The sequence below is a fragment of the Coregonus clupeaformis genome, unplaced genomic scaffold (genome assembly GCF_020615455.1).
Source record: "Coregonus clupeaformis isolate EN_2021a unplaced genomic scaffold, ASM2061545v1 scaf3093, whole genome shotgun sequence".
NCBI lineage: Eukaryota > Metazoa > Chordata > Actinopteri > Salmoniformes > Salmonidae > Coregonus > Coregonus clupeaformis.
Genome location: NW_025536547.1, coordinates 1 through 6,815, shown reverse-complemented (window position 1 = coordinate 6,815; position 6,815 = coordinate 1). Strand labels below are relative to the sequence as shown.

General features: G+C 40.9%; 1 long non-coding RNA gene across 1 annotated transcript; it reads left to right on the top strand.

Moving 5' to 3' along the window:
- The first annotated feature begins 975 nt into the window (after positions 1-975).
- LOC123489631 lies at positions 976-6,737 on the top strand. The gene is made up of 3 exons (XR_006660576.1): positions 976-4,325; positions 5,449-5,469; positions 6,468-6,737. It is a non-coding gene; the product is annotated as an uncharacterized LOC123489631 (long non-coding RNA).
- The last annotated feature ends 78 nt before the right edge of the window (positions 6,738-6,815 follow it).

Genomic DNA, 6,815 nt, shown 5'->3' with positions numbered 1-6,815 from the left:
TAAAGAACATTTTACTGAAACGTGTAAACGTTTACACTTTGCATTCCATACCTTTGTGATTAATGCCAGTGCCCAGTCAACCCGAGCTCATAATTGCAAAGTCATTAACGGATTTCAGTTGTAATTTTTGTGTCTTCACAAAGCCTGGCATTTCTCCTTCATTAAAATGTTTCATCACCTCTCCCATTAACAATTGCCTTATGCTGAAAATACAAACATAATTCCGGGAAAACATAGAAAGTAATTATTCAAACAAAAAGTAGAGAAAGGGAAATTAAAAGGGAAATTAATTGATAATTTGTATTCGGTAGGATTTTTGCATGAAAAACCGACTCCTTTTATTTTTAATTAGCGTCACTGAAAATTAAATGAATTAGGTTGTTGAGCATTCTTAAATATGGCTTATTGAATTAATATGAAAGCTCTTTATTATAGACACCTGTTAGCAATAGAAACAGCCATAGAAAGGGTGTGCAAAAGGCTGATATTTGTCTGTGATCCTCAAATCTTTTCTGTAGAAGGTTATGGGAGAAATGTTCCTGTATGCCAAACATTTGGTCGGTTCTGGATTACCACTTCACTCGTAGAGCTCAATGGCGAATTCTGTGTCTTTGAGCTTCATGCTTTTCTTTTCAGAATTTGAAAAAACCTTTCCATTAGTACTGAGCCAATCCCATCTATTCATTTCATGTGACTCTGTTGTTTAGGCATTATAATTGCAGTTTAATTTTTATGTTTGTTTTTTGGGCTTTTTGAAGTTTCATATCCAATCTATACAGAGTGCTGTTTTTGCAAGTGGATACTGTAGGCTTCTCTCCTAGGACTCCTACATGATTCCAGGTTTTGCAACTTGGATCCTTCAAGAAGATGATAAGATGCTAAGGCACGGATAAAGGCAGCTTTGAATGATGTTACTTCTTTCAAATTGAAGGAGACATCAGATAAATCTGTGCTTATCCTTGTTAGCAACTCACGAGATCAACAAACTTCAGGCGACCGGAGGAGGTTTGGTAAAGTTGCAACATGTTTTTGGTTTATGTCATGTAACTGTTGGTTTTTATATGTCTCTCCCAATATGTTTTTTTTACACTATGTGTTTGCTTTATCAGTGGGATCTCTTTGCAGTATGTGATGCAGAAAACTAACAGACTGTGTGATGGCATTGGCAGATGAGCTGGATGAAAAATGTCCCTGACCCCCCTACAGATTTGTCAATGTAGGGCAGATACAATTATAGACCAGCGTTAGTTCAACCTCATGTGTCTCAGTGTTTCTTAAAGCAACAGTGATGTATCCAGGCATGCCTTGCAACCTGTTCAAAGTGTCATCTTTCATTGTGCCTCATGACATGTGCCACATGAAGTGAGGTTTACTCTCACAATATTGTTTTGTCTTCTCTTCCGAGCTTTATTGTTGTTTTGTCTGTAGAGTGACTAATATTCTTTCTTTGAAGCACAGGGATGCAGTTAGTCATCTTGAAGTTGACAATTAGAAGTCCCTGATTTCTTCTGAATGTGTGAAGAGCTCTGGTCACAGCGCATATCGATACAAAGCCATATCCATGCAGAACCTGTCTGTGTTGATGGGAGGTTGATGGTAGGTTCTTGCAGTGCATTGTCTGCCCCAGCAGGCTCCTGTCCCTCCCTCTACCACCACAGGGTGTGAAGGGGAGAGATGAGGTGAGGTGAGCCTCAGCCCCAGCCAGCCAGCCACCCTGCAGGGCCCACATGGCACTTTACACACTGCCAGGGTAATGACACGGCGTGGGCTCTCATCGTTACAGGCGCTCCATCAGGTTTCACTGACAGAGGCAGAGTGAGGCTTTTAAAATGGATCTGGGTAACAGTGGGATCCCCTCTGTCTTGTCCAGACACTGGAAGCTGGAAGGGTTTTCACTCAGTGGCGCTCAAAATGCCTGCATTATGTTCAACCAAGCATGTTTGACATGTTGAGGTGATGTTAATACATTACATATGTGTATGTATGTAGTTCCTATGTAATAACAATGTTTATTCATTATAATAACCAGAGACATCGGTTTGAGGGTTATGACGAAGTACAATGTGGACTCATAATGGATAAAATGCGAACAATTATTGATATCAAGTAAAGCATTGACCTGTCAAGTCTGGATGAAGACTTTCACACACCAAAGCCGATCCAAATGAGCTCTATTACAGTAGATAGACTAAACCTGAAGTGCAGATGTGTATAGCTCCAACACTACTGTTTTATGGCATTCATTATTTCAAATTCTCCCAAAGTTCCTCCACTGACGCGCTCCAGAGCATAGAAATAAGAATGAATAGAATGGGCATTCCCATTCAAGTCAATGATGGCATAATGGGGTGGGCATGGTGTACCCATGAGTTTACCAGTCAAATTGCCAGGTTTAGAGGTTCAAAGCCTATTAATTCTTATTTCTATGCTCCAGAGCCCTGCAGGCAGTTCAGCTGTTCATCCAAACATTCCTGTTCCAGTTTCTGGACACGTTACAGACTGGAATCAAATGACTGGACACCTCTGAATTTCTGAGAGTCGTGTGACTTCACTTCACAATATCTACTGTACATCTGATTCATGGGTTGATGCATTTACATAGTGGTGGGTAGACTATGGGAGTCCTGGGGCATGACATCTTCCCACCACCTTACACACAACAACATGATGGGGGTTATTCTTCAGCGAAGAACAGCATCTGCGGTTTTTCTCATTTGCTTAACTTTTTAAGGCATGCAACTGTAGGAGGTACGCTCTGGGAAGATAATCAATGGTGATGGAATACAAAATGGATCCACATACTGTATTAGAAAAACGGAATACGTATATTAGTACATCATGTGCTCTTACCAACGTTCATGTACAAGCCATAGGAAATACAATAGGAAAGCAAATATAGGAGCAGTCACTCCAATCAGTTTTTGAACAACCTTTAGAAACCTGAAGTATTCCAACACGTTTCTGGGACGGCCTGATTTTTCCCTAAGGGTGGACAGTTTGTGCAAATAGGGAGATAGCAGAGAACCTCTTATTTTCCAAAGCTTTTTGCCTGGCAAGCTCAAAGCGGGTTAGTTTAGCTCAGCCATCTGAAGATTGTGTAATTGGTCCCTTGATCAAAGCAGGGTGATTGAACAGGGCAATACAGCCATGGTGTAAAGGGGGATTGGGCACAAATCTTGTTTTATGTCCGTAAAGGATATTGGGATTTGGAATACCGGTACATTGCCATTTAAGTTGGCTTAATTGGATGATGTTGTTGTCCGTTGGTTGTTGTTCTACTCCACTGTATTTTTTCTAAAAGGCTATTCCTTTAAACTGTGGTAAAATCCAGTTTAACAAGGTACTCTACCCTACTGTGCTGATTGCTTTGACATAAATCTCTCCAACAGGAAGACATTTTCCCTGCAAAATGTATGCGTAGTTCCAGCTACTTATCCAAAGAGCAGAAGATGAAATTAAGGCTTGTGTCTCAGTGTGTTGCCACACATCTCTTTTGTAACTGTCACAACTCTCCATTAGCAAGTCACAGTAATGGAAAGAAAGCAACTGCTTTTCTTACATCATGGAGATGCTCTCCTGTCACTTCACGTTAAACATTCTAAATAGTTCACACTTTATTTGAGTTTCTTTTGTGTTTAGGGTTCTAATAGGATGATCCATTAATTTGTTTAAATGCAAATAAGGTACAGTGTTCAAATATGCATGTCCTGCGTCTGCTGCTGTAGTAGAGGAGAATATGTGCTCTACATTGACCGACTAGACCTAATTGAATAAAGGGAACATATTCACTCCCTCACATGACATGAAGTCCCACAGCTGTCAGGAAGTTGACGATTCTCATTAAATCTGTCTTACCTCATTCTTCAGTGCTCAAAAGAGAATAGCACAAAATGCCTGCCTTAAAATGGGAAAACTGTGGACTCTGTAGTAGAGTAAAGGTGCACACAATCCCATAAATCATCAGTCAGATATCAAAGCACACCACTGCTATCTCTGGACAGATCTCATACTTTGGATTTAGAAACACAAAAAAAGTTTACTAAAATGTCTGTCAATGGGACATAGGTTTATGTAAAGATAATTCACAGAGGTGTCCAGTCAGCCTGCTTTACAAGAGTCAATTATCACAAAAATGAGGGAAAAGGTGACAATATTGTAATGTATTAACAGCCATTTATTTGACATGAAATGCACATAATGTGAATCTATGGTAATGTTTAATTTGATTTCCAAACCTAAACTTATCATTGTTTTCCCAATAGGCAATCCCAACATGATTCAACATAGTCACCTGGATCTTACCCAGGCCCACACACCTAAAATTGGTAAGGATATTTAAGGTTTGCATGTTCACATAAGTACAATATATATAAGATTGCTTTGTGGTTTTCCAATGAGTAATACAAAAGTTATAGATAGTAACTAACCCTCTGTAGAGAGATATGGTAGATGGAATGTACATTATGGATACTAACCATGCCCTTTTAAGTGTGAGATTATAGTGCCACCCAACACACAGTGGCTCTTTGGTATGCTACAAAGATGCCTTCATTTACCCCAACAAATTTGAGGGAGGATTAGGTCATATTGATTTCTTGAATGCATGGTTTTAGCAGCTCCAACATGACACATGAACTTTGACTAAATTGGAAATAAGTCAAAATATTCTTTTTTAGAATTCAAGCGAGGACAAAACAATTTTTCTTGACGGGAAATGAATAGCTTAGATAGCAAATGAAACGGGGACTTGTGGAAAATGAATGATAATGGAATCTGTATGGCTTACTCAAGTTATTGAAAAACTTAAATTACTTATATTTTGCCCTATCTATTTTCCTCAATTAGATTTTCTATGAAAAGAGAGATGCTTTTTAGCATGAAATTACTGAGTGGTCACAGCTCTAACAATGCAGTGAAACACCATGAGTTCAGAGAGAAAAGCTATTTGTGCATTGTTGCTAGATGCCTCTCTATCCTACATAATAGGCCAAGAACAAAGTTAATATTTTAGGATTTTCACACTGAGAGGTCTGCACTGAAACACTACACTACGCTACACTATATGTTTCAACATCAGTGGAGCTGTGGACTCCAACCTCCTGTCAAGATAGTTTTCCAATTGTATGTTTTGAGGCCAACATTTTCAAAGGCAAAGGGACTTTTGAAAGTAGCCATAAGTAGATAGATCTCTCCAACACAGACACCAAAGGATAGCTTTCAAGGTGGATCAAACCAGAGCTGATTATGAAGAGCTACTATTGAGAATGGCCCCAATACATAGGAATCTGATCACATTATTTGACTAGTATGATCATTATAATTAGTGTAGACTTTCAATTGATTTGAAAAAGAAAATGTCAGACACATTGGTTTGGTTATAAATACATACTATGAATAATGTTTGTTATTGTACTGATCCATTTTCTCTTACTTGGATTTGTTATGTAGCCCACAGACAAATGAGACATGGTAAGTAATACGCATATACACCTGCTGTACATGTGTATTCACCTTTCTCTTTTACATACTGTACTGTACTGTAGATGTCCACCTCTTGTTGTGACAGTGACGTCTTGTATATCGCTGGGGTCAAGGCGGGGGGATCACTCTTCCTTTTAGTGCAGACTGAATGAACCAGAGTTGACACACCAAACTCTTTCACTTACTTTCTCACTCTCTTCTGCTCTCTTTCTCTCTCTCCAGTATCTCTCTTTGTTGGGTTAGCTCGCACACAATGTTTGCAATGGTAGAATCTCATTAAGATCTGTGGTAACGCTTCAGAACCGGACCTTCGTTACACAAAATACACATTCTACTCTCTTTACTTCCATCTTTTCTTGCTCACACTCACACTCTCTTTCACTCTGTCTCTCTCTCCCACTCATGGAATGCCTCACTTATGTTCCACATGGTCCTTGGTGTTGTGTGTCCCTGTCCTCTCGGCCACAGTAGTCACCCAGCTCTATTTTTAAACTTGCCACCGCTGTCCAGCACCTCAGAGCATTGGCATCACCACACCCCACCCTACCGCTGCTAATGCTCCAGCTGCCTGCGCCACGACCACTTGTCCCACATAACCACGGCCACACCAGCCAGGCTGGCAGCATAGCCACCCGCAATGGCGCCACACATACTAGCGACAGCCAGCGTGGCAAGTGCACTCGCAGTCGCAACCAATCCTAGCACACCAGAATTGCACTCTGAAATAACATTTAAAAACCCCCACAACAAATCATGTTAAATCCAGGTTAGAAGAGTCGAACATAGCAGTCCCCACTTCATCTATCCTCACCCACATACCCCTACCGCACCCACACACCCTCTTCACCTCTACACTCTGTATCCCCCTGTCTCCCCCATTGAAGACCCCCTGTGTACGAGCCCCTCTGTGTGGCATCCTCCAGACTGTCGGCTGTCTGATTGTAGCCTGATTGCACTGCGTCAATCTCTCCTGTCTCCCCTTGTAGAGAAGCCCCATCGCATGAACAACATCCTGACCTCACAGACAGAGCCGTACGACCTGGACATGTCCTTCTCACGCTCCTTCCAGAACCTCACCCACCTGCCTCCCAACTACGAGCTGGCGGCAATGAGCAAAGCTGACTTAAGTAAATACTCCTCTCTCCACAAATTAAGTAGGTGGTCTTTCATTACATACACCATCGTGTTTGCTTGATCTCCTGCCTGGACCCTGCCAGTACACAGGGGGGAGAAAAGGTTGATCTTAGCACATTGCGTTCAAGTACACATTGCATTCAAGTACTGTGATGCAATAGTATCCCTGTATGGATGCCTATTACAGGGATGCAAACATA